Below are 17,894 nucleotides of genomic sequence, written 5' to 3' on the forward strand. Positions count from 1 at the left end.
AGCAATAAAAAGAAACACAAAAATGTCAAGAAGCTGTTGTATTATTAACTGCAATAGCCGGTCGCATGACAGCCACAGGAAGCCGACGGGTAAAGAGATCGGTTGTTATCGGATTACGTCGTTGAAGAGAAATTGTTCGAGCCATGTTTCCGAAGTAACAAAGACGCGACGGATGGCCTGGATTGCAGCCATTCAAAGACCAAATATAACGTCCCAGAACACTCCAGCTCACAGGTTAGTCTGCTCCAAGCATTTACACGAAGGTCAGTGTTTTTTAGTAGTTAATACCTCATTTTCATAACATAATTAGTGATATAGGTTACAAGCAAGTCTGGCGCTGAACAGAAATGGTCGCGCTATGCTCCTTTATTTATTGTGCATAAATAGTGAATTGTCCTGACACAATATTGCGTTTCGCTTCTGTTATTATGGTACATTGACAAGAACATATACTTTTATTCACAGGATAAAACAGGTTTTTTGTATCACTAATTGCCCAGTACGATTACAGCATACAATATTATTGTCACTGCTACATTTCTGTGATGGGTACCAGAAATTATTTCCACTACTAATTAATTACCGTTGAGCTCAAAGGTCCTATTAATAAACGGTTAAGGAATGTGTATTTATGAAGACGATTTGTGAGACTGGTAAACTTATGATACGTACGATGGTCTTTCGTTCTACACGGTGCATTTCAAGGTCCTGTACCCATCCGTCGGTAAACTGTACCTGGGCTTGTTGCAGTGACCGGAAGTTACTAAACTTCATGAGTGTGTGCACTCACTCCAAGAACCATATAATTATAAATATGCATATAAATATGCTAAGATGAGATAGCTGACTTCATCTAACTAGCAAATGTTGTCCAGGATACGTTGGTGATACAGTTTTTTTAATGTGTATGATATTTTTGTCATGCGATTTTAAAGCCGGTCCTACAACCGCATCCAAGAATAACATGCAGCTTATCTCAGAACTGTCGGTGAAAATTATTCTTGGAGCTAGGTTTAATTGAGCTGCATTTTAAAGAGGTGCAATTTCACAATTTGTGTATATTTTCTAAGTTCACTATTTTGTCATGTGTTGAGAAAAACACAGATTTTAAAATTACATGGTCTAATATTTACATTTAGCATATAACTGCAACATTATTTTTTCGTTTTGTTTTTTTTAAAGACTCGAAAGGACTTGAAATTCAAAGTTTCAGACTTGTGACTTGACTCGGACTTTTACACCAGTGACTTGAGACTCGACTCTGACTTGCCTGACATTACTTGAGACTTGACTTGAGACTTGAGGATAAAGACTTGAGACTTACTTGAGACTTGCAAAACAATGACTTGGTCCCACCTCTGTTTATCTGCCTTCCAGCAGCTCACTTGCAATGCAACACCACCAACAACCAGCAGCAGGACTGCAGTACATGCAAATAGGACAATTACTGCTGCTGATTGAGTTACAGGGTTCTGTTACCAAAAGTGGGAATTAGATGCAAATGGATCCAAAATCTGATAAACATTTAATCAATAAAGATTTAAATGTGCAAATGTAACATCTGCTGAATCGTAATTGCTTAGTGCTCCTGACACAAACGTGTGTCAGGGCTGAGTTCAAAGTATAGAGAGTTAGAACAACTAATCCAATCAGATCTCAACATAAGAGCACTGCATTCATATTTCAGTGTATCTTAGAATCACATTCATACTGTTGCCAGCAATGAGAAGCCTGTCTGTGCAATGAGTGTGTGTCTGTGTGTGTCTGTGTGTGTAGACGCAGCAGGAGGCGAGCACACCGTGACCTGAGGTATGACAAGGAAAGCAATGACATTTAGCAGGTGGGAAGAGAGAAAGAAGGCAACCCAACATATAGTGTCGCTCTACTCCACACTTTCTCCTCTGCTGTCCTCATCTTCTAGCTCTATATGTTGACACTGTATTCATAATTAATGATGCATTCTTCCTCGGCTCAATTAGTTGGCCTTTAGCTGACCTTTAGGTCAAGTGAGAAGGAAAGGGAAATGAGGTGAGTGCGTGTCCATACTTGTATGTATGTGTGCATGCATTTGCATAGAACAGCTATGTAAATATCTTTGTGTCTGCATCAAGCAAGACAAAGTTATCATGTAAAAGTTTAGTTTCACCACGCTACCTGAATACTGGGTATTCAGTTGTGAAACAGCTTTCTGCTATACACAGCGCTCATTTTTTATTTAGCTAATATATGTTACACTGCCACTGATGTCATGAGAAATGCTTTCCATCTTATTAATAAAAAGAAGCACAAAAGGACAGATACAGCACGTGTAGTTTTCACAAACCAGCCATCACAAACGGGAGATGCACACAAATGCCAATTAGAAAAATGCTTATTTTAAATTAAAGAGAACTTTAACCAATCATGGCATGCGTGGTCAGGACTGTCAGTGGTGTGAGTCAGTTATTATGGAGATGCTGCTCAGTACAACAAAATAGGTCAAGGAATAACCAAAATCCAGAATGATGTCTCAGGGAAACAAGTAAAATATTATTATAGGGTCTGCCTTACAATATAAAGCTCCTTGAGGCGACTGTTGTTGTGATTTACTGAATTGAACTGAATGAAGGTTTTTGTAAAGCACACTATACTCAGATATTACCAGTGTTGTTGATTGGAAAAAAGCCACAACTCATTTCCAATGCTGCAGAAGGGTTACACAGACTCGCTGAAAGAAAGGTGAGCTGTAGTGGGTCATCTCACCTCTGTGATGGTTTGTGTTGGCATTTCAGCCAATGGTGTCAACATTGATGGAATTATGTACAAAGAAAAGCACCGTCAGATTTTGATCCATCATTCAATTTTTCCAGATGACAGTTAACTCAAAAATACTGGCAACTGAATAAAGACTACCTGGAGAGAAAAAACACACAATAGAACACTATCGGCTCTACAGAGCCGGGTGTGAACATTATTGAAGCATTGTGGGATCATCCTGACAGAGAATGGATCAAAAAGTAGACAACATCCAAAGAAGAGCTTTGAATGTCCTTCAAAAAGCCTGGAGAAGTACTACTCAAAGAAATTACAAAAAAGCTTTTTTACCCTCTGTACTCTTGCCTTTTAGCAAAATGACTGATATGGTGATGATCAGATTTTATGAAGGTGTTTCTAAACATGAAGAGTTTAAATTGATGAAGTTATACAAGCAAACAGTTCAAGGAGCTGGCATAAAGAAGTTTCAGAAAAAAAGGGTTGTTAATTCTACTCTTGGTATAAACTGCAAGCTAATGGCTAAGTGTAAGGAAAAGACATGAGACTGAATGTGGCTCACCATCCAGCACTTAAAAATCCCCACTGTCTATGTATATATTATCTATAGTGATAAACACATACCTGTGATGCTGCCAAATATGAGACTGTCAGATGTGGGATTTGCAGTCATGTCTGGCACCATCATGGGTTGTGTACAGTTAGAAGTCATTGGAAATAAAGGCACATGCCTAGTGCCTAATAAAGATGGAGTCTGACATCGGTGTTAGGGATCCAGTGATAAAAGAAACCCCATCGAATTCTGCTGACCCTGAACTCGAAGAAACCGATGTGAACCCCTGGCCGTATTTAAGGGACCATTTCGGCTTCAAGTCCAAGAAAGGCAACAGCTTTATTATGCAGTGTAAGCTGTGTTTGCCCAGAGAGACCGAGTTAGCAGCTTTTAAAAATTCCACATCAAACCTGCGCAAGCATGTAGAGGTAAGTTAAATAAAACTTGTACCGTTATGGTAGGAAAAAGGCTATGCTCAAATTAATCACATTAAGTCGAGACATCTGTGAAGAACACAGCTAACGTTGGTTGGTACTAGCAACTTACTGTGATCGGGCACGTTGTTGTCCAACTTACTTTTTTTTTACTGGGTTGGTAAATTGCCAAAAGAAAACGTGTTTACTTACGTTTTTCCTGTTTGTTAATAATAATAACTTATTTTAAAAAATAGTTAAATTAAAGACAGAAGTGGCTACTTTCTTACTTAACCCACATATGTTCACTGTTCACACTGCAGGCAAAAGAATAACAGAGCGCTCACTTGCCTTAGATTAGTCAAAGACAGCTGACTTTTGTTACTTGTTAATTAACACTTGCAACCTCTGTTACTGTCAAATAAAATAAAAAAAACACGAGGTATAATGGTATAATTTACCAGCGGTAGCTATGTATTAGGGACTTATCGGGGAAAATATTTTATGTAAAATTTGGTGTGTTTAATGAAAACAAAATTGATTTATATGCTGATTGTTTAAAAATTTGTTAACAGAGAAAACATCCATCCAAGCTGAAGTCCTTCAGTGACTTTATAGCGAAGCGGAAGCGAGCCCTGGAGCAACCAGAACCCCCAAGAAAGCACGCAAAAATCAGTGATGTGATGGCATTGGGTGCAAACAGATGAGTATCACAGGCAAAGGTTGACAAGCTCATGATTAATTTCATTTGTGAAGGTCTTCATCCATTTACTGTGGTTGAACAACCTTCTTTTAAAGAACTTTTGTTGGCACTGAATCCTCAATGCAAAGTCATTTCCAGACCCACTCTCAGGACCACAATAGAGGGAGCTGCCAATCAGATGAAAAAAACTTTGATGTTGCACCTCAGTAAAGTAAGCCATGTTGCCACCACTACAGATTGTTGGACAGCACACCAGCAAAGTTTCATAGGAGTCACCGCTCATTGGATAGATGAGGAAACCTTGGAGAGGAGATCTGCTGCCTTCCTTGCCAGAGGTTGAAAGGGTCCCACACCTTTGATGTCCTAGCTGGTGCCCTTGATGGCATTCATTGTTAATACAGAATAAGGGGAAAAGTAGTAAGAACGAGAACAGACAGTGGCTCGAACTTTATTAAAGTATTCAGTGTGTTTGGTGAACAAAGTCAGCCTGAGGAAGCGGAGTCAGAGTCAGATCAAGACTCTTCTGAAGAGACCAAAGCAGACTACCTGGACACATTCACCATCCTGGAGCAAGATGGCGGTCTTGAGTACCAGCTTCCACCACATCAAAGGTATACATGCCACCTTTTAAATTTAGTAAGTAGGTAAGTAAAATTTTATTTATATAGCACATTTCTAGATAAAAGATCACAAAGTGCTTTACAAGGTATAAAACAAAAACAGTCAAAAGTTAACAAAATGCAATTTTAAAAAGATGTGTTTTTAGCTGTTTTTCAAAAGTAATCACTGAGTCTGCAGATCTCAAGTTCTGAGGAAGAGAATTCCACAGTCTGGCGGCCACAGTAGCAAAAGCTCTATCACCCTTGGTTTTCAGTCTTGTATACTGAATAACAAGTAGGCCCTGGTCACAAGACCTCAGGGACCTACTAGGGGCATAGGGCTGTAAAAGTTCAATGATGTACGCTGGTGCTTGTTCTTGAAGAGCTTTAAATGTCAGAACCAGAATCATAAAATGGACTCTGAATTCAACGGGGAGCCAGTTCAGCTGTATAAGCAACGGTGTTACATGAGAGTATTTCGATGTTTTTGTCAGAAGCCTTGCTGCAGCATTTTGGACAATCTGCAGACGCTCCAGGGAGTTTTTGTTTAGACATGTAAACAGTGAATTACAGTAGTCCAATCGTGATGAAATGAATGCATGAATAACAATCTCCAGTTCAGTATGAGATACTATAGGGGTCAATTTAGAAATGTTTCTTAAATGATAGAAGCATGACCGAACCAGAGATTTGACGTGGACATCGAGGGTAAGAGCAGAATCAAAGGTTATCTCCAGGGTTCATGATAGAGGATTTCACAAATGTTGAAAGAGGACCAAGAGCATTCATTATGTTAGGTACATGTCTGTCTGGAGCACATACAAGGACTTCAGTCTTTTCTTCATTAAGTTGGAGGAAGTTGTCAGCCATCTAACTTTTGATGGTTTCTAAGCACACATTTAGAATCTGCAGCTTAGAAACATCTTCAGGTTTAAAAGATATATATATAGCTGGATGTCTTCTGCGTAGCAGTGGTAGCGAATGTCCTCAAAGGGGCTCAAAATATGCTGGAGAGGAAGTAGATATATTAAAAACAATAAGGGCCCCAGCACAGAACCTTGTGGCACACCATAGGACAGGGACGTGGAAGATGACCTGTACTTAGAGACTGCCGCAGAAAAGTATTGTTCATAGAGATACGAGGAGAAGCACTCTAAGGCAGACCCAGATACACCAACCCACTATTTCAGCCTTTCAAGCAAAATGTAATGGTCAACAGTGTCAAAGGCCGACGTGAGATCCAACATTAGGAGTACAGAACACTTTCCTGCATCGTTTTGCATCAGAATGTCATTGGAAACTCTAAGAAGGGCTGTTTCAGTAGAATGAGCTCTACGAAAGCCAGACTGAAATTTGTCAAAGATATTATGTTTGTCTAAAACTGCTGTAAGCTGCTTAGCCACAACCTTCTCTAATATCTTAGCAATTAATGGTATTTTTGAGATTGGTCTGTAATTGCTAGTGAGAGATGGGTCCAGCATAGGCTTTTTTAACAGGGGGTGTATAACAGCAGTTTTAAAATAAGCAGGGACTTTACCAGATCCCAGTGAGGAGTTATCTATGGTGAGCACACAGGGACCAATAGAGTGGAAGACATTTTTGAATAACGATGCAGGTAAAATGTCGAGTGAACAGGAGGATGCTTTTGTTGCATTAACTATTTTTTCCAGCTCTGATAGTGAGACGGGTAAAAAGCTTTCTAAAACGACAGGCCGAGCTGGCGTAGGAACTGACAATGCAGATGCTGATGGGAACAATTTTTTCCTTACATTACTAATTTTTTCTAGAAAGAAAGAAAGAAATGTTTCGCAGTCTTCATTAGAAGAAATAATGGCAGCAGGTGGAGCAGGAGTAATAATATCAGTAATAGTGTCAAATAATACCTTAGGATTACCTCTGCTCTTTGCAACCAGATGAGAAAAATAAGCAGCCCTCGCATCTCTAATTGCATTGTTAAAAGAGGCTAAAAGATCCTTTAAATAAAGGAGATGAACATTTAAATGAGTTTTCCTCCATAAGCGCTCAGCTTTACGACAATCACGTTTTATGGAGCGGATGTTGTCATTTAGCCTGGGTAAGGACTTGGAAACAGAAACGGGTCTCATTTTAACCGGACAGATTTCATCTAAAATCGAAAAACAATGGTTATTAAATAGATCTGTTAAGAAATCAACGCCATTTTGCGGGAGATAGTGTTAAATTAAAAGCATCCGAGAAATTCTCCGCTGTGGAGGAATTTATGATGCGCGAGATAATTGTCCGGTGAACAGGAGACAAAGGCTCATGAAAAGACATGTTAAAAAGAATACAGTGATGATCAGAGATAAAAATGTCCTCAGAACAAATAGAATCAATATTCAAACCCAAAGTAAAAACAAGGTCCAGCATGTGTTCTTTGTTATGTGTGGGGCCGGACACATGCTGGGTAAAATGAAAAGAATCCATAATTTTGATAAAACCTCTGGCAAAGAGGTCGGAGTCATCAACATGTATGTTAAAATCCCCAACTAGAAGCAGTCTGGGCAACCTCATAGTAGAGGACAGGAAGTCGATAAACTCCGATAAAAACAAGCTATTTGGGCCGGGTGGACGATACACCACAGCACAATAAAAAGAATCCTTACTTCCGACTTTAATAAGCTGTAATTCAAAGGAAAGAAAGTGTCCAACTTTCACTGAGCGGCAGTTGAAACGGCCCTGAAACGCCACCGCGAGACCTCCTCCACGACCAGATCCCCGAGGCTGGCTGATGACGGAATAGCCGTTCGGGCACATTTCAATGAGAGACGAATAGTCCAAGTCCCGCTGCCAGGTCTCGGTCAGAAATAAGAAGTCCAGTTTTTTAGAAGATATAAAATTGTTAAGAACAAACGATTTATTAGTCAATGATCGGGCATTAAAAAGCACCATGTTCAGCGGGGTGGAAGCATCATTTTTCGCAGAGGCTCGAGTTAAAGGACGTAAATACTCGGGGTTTGAGCCTTCACGCTCATAGATTCCACTTTACCGAGGGGATGAAAAGCCAGTCAGCAGGAGAGTCTGGATGAACCCTTCTGAGGCAGCACGGTCTCGGAGAGCCGGGCATATCCAAGCAGGAACGTGGGAAACAAATTCCTCTCCATGGAGCTGTTCTGAGCATAGGTAACAAAGCACGCTCGACATCGCTTTCCAGTCAGACCCCGCCGCCAGAAAAGCCTAAGTTTCACCTGGATACCTGCTCTTCTTCCTCTCCTTCTCCGTGGTCTGCGGGGAACGCTGAGGATGCTGGCCGAGGATCCATCCACTGGCGGAGGATGGAAAGTGCCAAAGGAGGAGGAGGATGAGACATCTTGAGCCATCATTGAAGATCGGATGGATAACAGCGTCAAACGATCATAAACCAAGGCAGCCAGTACATCATTGATACAAATAGAAAACAGCAGAGCAGAGAAAAACAGCACGACGAAAGAGCGTGACAAACTGCACACGGCAGCGGCAAAGCCAAACACAGGCGCCATCATACCGGAAGCTCTGAGACCTTGGACAATCAGTCGTCACAACAGATGCTGTCAAGGCAGAAGAGATGAATGATGCATACAAACAGCTATCACGAGCAGCCTTTGGGAAATGCCAAACAATCAAGAATAAGTCAGGTCGGTCCTACATGGCAGCAGAAATTGTAGAAAGTGAATGCAAGTTCCAGCTCATCCAGCCAAATCAAACTCGGTGGAACTCAACATACATAGCTCTGGAGAGAATCATACGGCTCATACAAGAGAAGGGGGAGGATGCTATCAGGAATGTCTGTGAAGAATTCAAAGTGAAAATGTGAGTATTATTTCTTATTTCTAAAGTATGACATAAATGACACAGGTGGAAAACAATGCTGGAGCTAGCTCACTTATTTGTTTTTCAAACCTTTTTTTGAATTTTTAAAATGCATGTCCATACTTGGCTCTACATTCCACATCTATGCCTGAAGGTAATTTACTAAAAATCGTGTTGCTTTATGTCATACAGGCTGAGTCCAGCTGAAATTGCTTTCCTGATTGAGTCAGACTCCTTCAGTCAGAGACGAATACGCACATGGGGTGGCTCCTTCCTGTGATCTTCCAGCTAAAAGTTAAACTTAGCAGACTGGAGACCTCCACTAAAATGTGTCTCCCACTCATCAGAGCCATTCAGGATGGGGTCAAAAAGCACTTTGGTGGGATGATGGAAGACCCTGAACTGATTGCTGCTGCAATCCTTTTTCTGAAGTTCAAGACCACCTGGACTGACAGGCCTGATATCATAGAAGCAGGTCTGATTTCATAATTTAATATCATGCCGTAATCAGTTCGTTTCTTATGAATTTCAATAATTAATTAACTAAACAAACTATTAATTAAATAAAGTACAATAACATGCACCTTTCTACACAAACTGTAGTTTTTGTAATTCATGCACTTTAATAAACTCTTGTTGCCTCATTTATCCAAAATTAAATGTCAGAAATATTTAATGTGTTGTGTATTTGTCATTCAATAGGTCTGATCTATGTGAGACAACACCTTGACCAGATGGCAGAGGCTGGGGTGGAGCAAGTCAAGCAACATTCATCAGATGAAGAAGACTTCTTCTTTTCAATGAAGTCCAAAAGGCCACAAGGTATAGGAGAGCTGGATGGGTACCTTGCCTGTGTCTCGGACAAGATGGATCTGCTGAATTCATTTCCACACATCAAAAAACTTTCTCTCAAACTTAACACTGGCTTGCCTGCCTCAGCTGCCTGTGAGCGTCTCTTTAGCTGTGCTGGACTACTGTTCACTGCAAAACGATCAAGGATGAGCTCTACTAACTGTGAAAATCAACTGCTCCTCAAAATTAACAGTAAGTTCAGAGAGTAAAACTCTAGGATGGACACAAAGGAACTTTAATCTAGAGGTACAGTAGGGCAGGGCCAAGTTTAAAAAAATTAAAAAAACATCTTTATAGCAGCTGCCATACAGTTCAGCTCAGTACTTGTTCTCTTATTTGACAGTTTAAAATACACTCTCATGTAAAAGAATGATATGGTTTTGTATTGAAAATACTGTGATACCTGACAGTTTGGTTGATTGGTTTGGTGACCATTACCCATTTTCATGTATAGACTTGCAGTTTAACTGCCACTGCACTTTAATTTGTGAAGTTTTTCTTTTCATTAAAAAAGAACTAACACGGTGGGTCATTTATATGAATACACCATAATAACATGGGAATGGTTGGTGATATTAAAGTCCTGTTTGTGGCACATTAGTATATGTGAGGGGGCAAACTCCTTAAGATGGGTGGTGACCATGGTGGCCATTTAGAAGTCGGCCATCTTAGATACAACTTTTGTTTTTTCAATAGGAAGAGGGCCATGTGACACATCCCGGCTGAACGGAGTGACGAATCACGCTTCTCCATTTGGCAATCTGAAGGACGAGTCTGGGTTTGGTGTAGACTTGTAGTCAAGACCGCCTAATCCGAGACCAAGACAAGACCAAGACCAGAGGGTATCGAGACCAAGACAAGACCAAGACCAAGTTGAGACGAGACCAAGACCGAGACCGAGTCGAGACGAGACCAAGACCAACGGGTGTCAGGCATATTTATGTGTTTTTGCTTTCGCACAGCCCTCCTCACCGCTGTCTACTGTCTCACTCACTTACTGAGAGGACAGACGGATGCTCCACTTGACTGTCGCGTCTCTCACCCTCTCTGTTTTTCACATAATGATATTGTCCTATATCCTCGCATGTGATTGGCCACAATATGGAGTGATTGGAGCATAACTGAGCCACTTTGTGAGAGCTGAGCAGCGAAAGGAAATTAAGTGAGGGTAAAAATGACTGAAAGATTATTATGGTCTGTTTTGAGTTTTGTTCAAAAAAGAATGACTTATATATATATATATATATATATATATATATATATATATATATATATATATATATATATATATATATATATATATATATATATATATACACACATAAAAAAAAAAAAACACCCAGCACGCCCCTGCGGGCGGTTTATCCTTCAAGCTCGGGTCCTCTACCAGAGGCCTGGGAGCTTGAGGGTCCTGCGCAGTATCTTAGCTGTTCCCAGGACTGCGCTCTTCTGGACAGAGATCTCCGATGTTGTTCCCGGGATCTGCTGGAGCCACTCGCCTAGCTTGGGAGTCACCGCACCTAGTGCTCCGATTACCACGGGGACCACCGTTACCTTCACCCTCCACATCCTCTCGAGCTCTTCTCTGAGCCCTTGGTATTTCTCCAGCTTCTCGTGTTCCTTCTTCCTGATATTGCTGTCATTCGGAACCGCTACATCGATCACTACGGCCGTCTTCTTCTGTTTGTCTACCACCACTATGTCCGGTTGGTTAGCCACCACCATTTTGTCCGTCTGTATCTGGAAGTCCCACAGGATCTTAGCTCGGTCATTCTCCACCACCCTTGGGGGCATCTCCCATTTTGACCTCGGGACTTCCAGGTTATACTCGGCACAGATGTTCCTGTACACTATGCCGGCCACTTGGTTATGGCGTTCCATGTATGCCTTGCCTGCTAGCATCTTGCACCCTGCTGTTATGTGCTGGATTGTCTCTGGGGCATCTTTACACAGCCTGCACCTGGGGTCTTGCCTGGTGTGATAGACCCCAGCCTCTATGGATCTTGTGCTCAGAGCTTGTTCTTGTGCTGCCATGATTAGTGCCTCTGTGCTGTCTTTCAGTCCAGCTTTGTCCAGCCACTGGTAGGATTTCTGGATATCAGCCACCTCCTCTATCTGCCGGTGGTACATACCGTGCAGGGCTCTGTCCTTCCATGATGGTTCCTCGTCTCCCTCCTCTTTCTTGGGTTTCTGCTGCCTGAGGTATTCATACATACATATATATATATATATATATATATATATATATATATATATATATATATATATATATATATATATACACATATATACATATATATATATATATATATATATATATATATATATACATATATATATATATATATATATATATATATATATATATATATATATATACACACACACACACATATATATACACACACACATATATACATATGCAGGATACCTTAAACTAGTTTTTTAATTAAGCAGCAAGGCAGAACAAAGTCGGGCCTGTATCAAGACACAGGGACTAAACCCCAATTCAACCAGACCCAGAATTAAAACAGGACTACAACAGTAACCAAGACAGAACCAGAATCAGAACTAGATGATAGTAGCACTAAAAATCATCATAGACCTGCACTACACTTATTTTTTAATTCTACCAAAGTACAATATTTAGATTGAGAAAAGTTTATATAATTATTTAGCCTTGTTGTGCAAACAAGCCTGCATAACTTAATAAATATAGAATTTGAAAAGTAACAAATGCTATCTAAAAAGAAACACTAGGTACTAGATACATGTTCTGATGAGTTTTGGCAAACAACCATTTGACTAACATGTGTGTCTCACCTGCTCTTGTTCCATCTCTGTTCTGTCGTCATTCTCTCTCTCCCTCTCTGTTCCTCTCTCTCCCTCTTTGTGCTGACAATCAAGCCAAACACCAACATCATCAAATATACAGTTGAAACCAGATATTTACATACTCTTCAGATAAAAACACAAACAATTTTTTAATTGTAACATCAAATCAGAGTAAATGTTTATTTTTTTAGATTGATAAATATAAAAAACATATTTGTTAACTTTAAGAGTAAAGAGAGAAACTATCTGTATTTCTTAATTGCAAATAGCACCAAATTGTATTCAAACTTGAGCCACACTTATGGAGCTCCACAATTCTTTTCCTGGTGTTTTGGTTGACATCTCTTGATTTTCCCATGTCAAAGAAACAGGCTCTGTGTTTTGCCTTATATGCATCCACAGCTGTGCCACCAATTTACTCACATGGACTCTACTAACCTATCAGAAGCTTCTTCAGCTCAGAATGGAATCCTCTGGAGTTTTCTTATTAATTAACAATAAACTTAGTGTATATGTACTCCTAAATTTGATGAAAGTGATTAAAATAGACAGCTCCCTCTTTTTATTCTGACATTTAACTAATTCAAAAGATATTTCAACATTTATTTATCTAAAACAAAAGTTTACTCTAAATTGATGTATAACAGTAAAAAAAAGTTTTTATGTTTTCTCCCTAAAGTGTATGTAAATATCTGGTTTCAATTGTGAATATACTGCTGTGTATTGAAATTCCTCTTGTTTTGCATAGATATACTGAACAACATCCAAAGCATAATATATAAAATAACATCTACCTGAGTTTTTTCAGAAGCTCCTTATGTCATTTGTTGTGTTCATCAGTACACAATTGAAACCGATTTAGAGAGTTTGTTTAGCCGTGGAGGGTAACAACTGAAAATATGAAATGCAAGCTAAGACTCTCTAGAAAATCAGGACGAGGACTGAAGGCAATAACATTTGATTTGGGATAATGATAAATTCAGGCCTTTAACGGAGTAATAAATCTGATTACTTTTTTGTTTTCTTTTTGCTGTCTGAGAGGAGTGTATGTTCATGTAGTATTTAGAATGTTGGACTGTTTGTAAGTCATTAAAATGTAAAAAGAAAAAATAAAGATATTGTTGGAAAAAAAAGACTCTCTAAAGAATCAGCATTGCTGTTCAGCTTTTTATTTATCCATTTGTTGATTCACTCGAAGAGCAAGTAACGCAACCAAGTGATCAGTTTGATATCAATCTTTTGTGATACACCCTCATATTTACATTATTAGTTCAGTACGAATGATTTGCTTTGGTACCTGGTCAAACTTAAGCTCTCCTCTGTCTGCAGCAAACTCGCAGGCAGCAGCTTCTCCCCCCTCGCTCACATGGGTGCTGTGCTCAGTCGCCTAGTGCCTGAGCTCGGATCATACCAAAATTAGGGGGAATTTACGACAGTGCGCTCTGTGCTTCGTGTGTTGTTTTTGTTTTATACAGTTGTCAGTCAGGCATCTAACTAACAAATTACACTCCAAAAGACCCCATGCTTCCGAAAAAATGACCCGGGCTTAAGCCCAGTAAGCCCCCCCCCCCACCCCCCGGCTCTGCTGATGGTTGAAATCTCCCGAACACTATGTCGATTTGAGAACACAAGACCGAAACATCAAGACCGAGACCAAGACAAAAGTCCGTCGAAACCAAGACAAGACCAAGACCACGTAAAAGTGGTCTCGAGACCGGTCTCGAGACCAAGACCGGTCTCGGGACATCCAACTCTAGTTTGGTGGTTGGCAGGTGAACTGTAATTGTCTGACTGCACTGTGCCAAGTGTAAAGTTTGGTGGTATGGCGTTGTTTTTCAGGAGTTGGGCTCAGACCCTTAGTTCCAGTGACAGGAACTCTTGATGTTTCAGCATACCAAGACATTTTGGACAATTTCATGTTCCTGACTTCTCGTCTTTCCATCAGTGTCTGACCTCACAGCTGCACTTCAGGAAGAACCTTGTGGAAAGCCTTCCTGAAAGAGCTGACGTTGTTACAGCAGCAAAAGGTCAGGCAGCATTATATTAAATGCTGCATTAAGAGTCAGATGATTTTCATGCTTAAAGACTGAACAAGGTCGAACAGCGAGTGAGTCAAGTTAAAAATAAATAAACAAAACCACTAAAACTCAAGATTAAACATTCAGCATCTACTTTTTAATTCTTTTACATAAACTGAAATGCAAAAGAATGGCATACCAGCCTAAAGGGTTTGACCATATCAACTCTCATTTATCCAGTGACAGATTTCCTTTGCTTCATGCCTCACATTCAGGTGAAAATACTGAATGCATTCAGCAGGGCTAAACCGAACGAGTCACTGCAGAAACAGCAACTGAACTCTATCTCAAGCAGATGAAAGCATTTGTTGTCTTTGATGCCTGCCTGTGTGTGTGTGTGTGTGTGTGTGTGTGTGTGTGTGTGTGTGTGTGTGTGTGTGTGTGTGTGTGTGTGTGTATGTTTTCAGTTTCATAAGCTCTGTGTTGCCTTGGCATCCCACTGGTTATAAAGGCAACTACATAAACAACAAGAATTCTATTTTACTATTAGTCTCCCTTGATTTTGGGAGGCGAGCTGCGTTATTGTGACACTATAAAAGCATTTTCCTAAGCAATGAGGAAAGTAGTTTGGTGAGATATTATATGAAATGCCTCCGACTAAATTTAACATCTACAGCTTGCCATATCATAGAAACTTTCCCCCACTTCCTCCATTTCTAAAAAGAAAACCTTGCTGAGGCTCTGCATTACTTCTCGTGAGTCTACCAGGGAGAACAGCAGACATGGCAAACTCAAAGTTATGCAAATGTATTTGATTTGGCTCAAAGTTTATTACTAGAAAACATCATCTCTGTCTGCTTAGACTCTTTTCTTCTCTCTCCTTTGATGCTGTGGCTAATGATGACAAAAAAGATGGCTCAAAAGCCCAGACATTATCAATTTGTAAACTGGCTCTCTTTGAACTACCATAGGTATGTCATTTACACATCTAATTGAGCTGTTTCATTATATAATACCAAAAATAGTACATACCATTCTCCCAATGCTCAGCTGTTGGAGATTATTAAATTCTGTGGTAATCAGCTGTGAATGGTGTCGTGTTAGAGCATGCATGGCAGATGTGACTATGACCAGGACTCCCTGGGGTGCTCTGTCCCTACTAGCAACACAATAACTGCATTGCAGCTACATGCAAAGAATCATGGAAAATTTTAGAACATTTACAGCACTGTATGTCTTCAGGGATTGTTGTTTTTGTTTTTTTTTCTTTCTGAAAATGTGAAAATGTGCAAATCTTTCTCAATGAAATCATTTGTCAAAATACAAGTCTGACTCTGCCCTACAGTGTATAGCTTTTTTGGCAGCGTAGCATAGGCTTCACCACCACACGCCTGAGATGTGTCCCCTTTTCTACCTTGAATGTGTTATGAATATTTGTTTATGTCAAAATGTTGCCAGTGGCATATTTAAGAGAAAACTGTCAGTAATTAAAATAACATCTGAATAACATGAGAATATAATCGCAGCCTGCAGATCTGCCCAAATCTCACAGGGCCCTAGCAACAAAAAAGGACAGCTATAAAACCAGAATACAAACATGTGTGAGTATTATTATCATATTATTTGTTCTCATAAACCATATTGAGCTGTTGGTGTTTAATTTCCAGTTATAGAGTGCTAGTTTTGCAAAAGTTGCAATGTTTGAAGAGTTTTTAGGTCAAAAGTGAACTGGAAATACATCAGAGATCCCAGAGGTTTAGACAAACAGCTACCAAAATAAAACAGGAAGTCAGTGACTAAACCAGAGACAAGACCCTAACACACCAGAATAGAAACTGGAAAATAAACAGAAAAAAAATCTGAAAGAACAGTAAAATCGAATCGAAATTATAAACAAACTCAGAACCAAACAGAACATCAAATAATAAACAAGAATTTAAAATCCAAGAAAACTCAAAACCTGCAGTCCAAAAGCCAGGGCCATTACAACAGGCCTGAGTTATCATGCTCTGAGTGACAGGTATGGCTTGTTTGGAAAAGTTGTACGGAAAAAAGCTTGAAATACTTGGCATGGGTCTGGTCACTTTCAAACCAGTGACGCCATAACCTCTTTGATTGACAGGTTCAGGTTACAGAATTAACACTGTGACCACAATGTAAGCACTGTTTTATACTGTACTTCTCTACAATTTGGAAAGCTTTTCCTAATCAACCATCAAAAGTTACTTCTTGCTGTGCAGTAGTAAAAATACAGAAAACTCTTTCATATGAAGAAATGCTAAAAAAAAAATAAAAAAAACAGGCAGGTTTTGGGCACAGATTCAAAATAGACATTAAATACAGGAAAAGACTTTGTGGAAGTTGGCCCAAAGGTCTCTAGTAAGATATGTGTAATCATCAAGTGGGAAACTTCCTCTGAGACTACAGTGACTTCAGCGGCATACTGCCAAAAACCTCCAGGGGATACTTTCAGTACATCCCCAACAAAGTCATTAAACTGCTGCTACGCTGCTACTGCTGCTGTTGAGATAAGGACAACTGGAACCACAAGAAGGTACAAAGAAAAGTTGCATAGCAGCACTTATTCAGCTCTGACTCTTTTTTCCCCACTATTCACAGTGTTGTGGGTTTGAACCCCAGCATGTGTCCTTGGGCAACACACTAAATGCAAGCTGCTTCAGATGGCAAGCAACCACCTTACATGGCAGATGTGCTCTTACTAGTATACAGGTGTATGCTTTACAGATATATGCAAGCTTGTGTTATAGATTTTTTAATCATTATAAAAATCTTAAACAACATCCACGGTTGTTCTGCAGCGGAGTTTTATGTTGGAACTCATGCAACAGAGCAACAACAGAATTGTAACCACTAAACACCAAATAAATTTCATTTGATTGCAGTTCAGCCTCCAGCCACAAATAATGTTAATTGCAGTGAGAACATCTCAGCTATGAAAAATTCTGATTGCTGCATGTTACACAGCTACATCACTATCTCATCAAGCTCACAGGGGTCTAAGAAAAAACTGAGACAATATGATTTCTGTGTTTCAGTTTTTCCAGACCTGAGTGGGGTGCTGTTTGCTACAGCTGTTATGGCTGATAAGCTAGCACCAAATCCCCTCGATTAAATATTTTTGGATCAGTGAAAGCAGAATATGACAGTTACAGAACTCAAACCTGAATCAGTTTGATTTGCCTTTGTGGATTTAGGGGTTAGTAATTTAACAGAAGAGTTAAAGCTGCACTTACAAAATTTTTCTGCCTTTACCCTCTCAAACTCTTTAAAAAAGCAGTTTTATGGTTTAATAAATGAGATGGAAGCTTTCCAGGGAAACTGGATCACTGGAAACCAAGAACT

General features: G+C 39.7%; 1 protein-coding gene across 3 annotated transcripts in view; it reads right to left on the bottom strand.

The window, feature by feature from the left end:
• klhdc8b (kelch domain containing 8B) overlaps window positions 1-17,894 on the bottom strand; it is a 272,795-nt gene that overhangs the window by 215,849 nt on the left and 39,052 nt on the right. For 2 of the 3 annotated variants that reach the window (XM_082518061.1, XM_082518062.1), the window contains exon 2: window positions 12,502-12,573. The exons of the other annotated variant lie outside the window; for it this stretch is intronic. The gene's annotated coding sequence lies outside the window, so the exon portion shown is untranslated. The remainder of the gene's footprint in view (window positions 1-12,501; window positions 12,574-17,894) is intronic. 3 annotated transcript variants of the gene reach the window in all.

The sequence above is a fragment of the Aulonocara stuartgranti genome, assembly GCF_965226115.1.
Source record: "Aulonocara stuartgranti genome assembly, chromosome: 20".
In the NCBI taxonomy this organism is placed as follows: Eukaryota; Metazoa; Chordata; class Actinopteri; order Cichliformes; family Cichlidae; genus Aulonocara; species Aulonocara stuartgranti.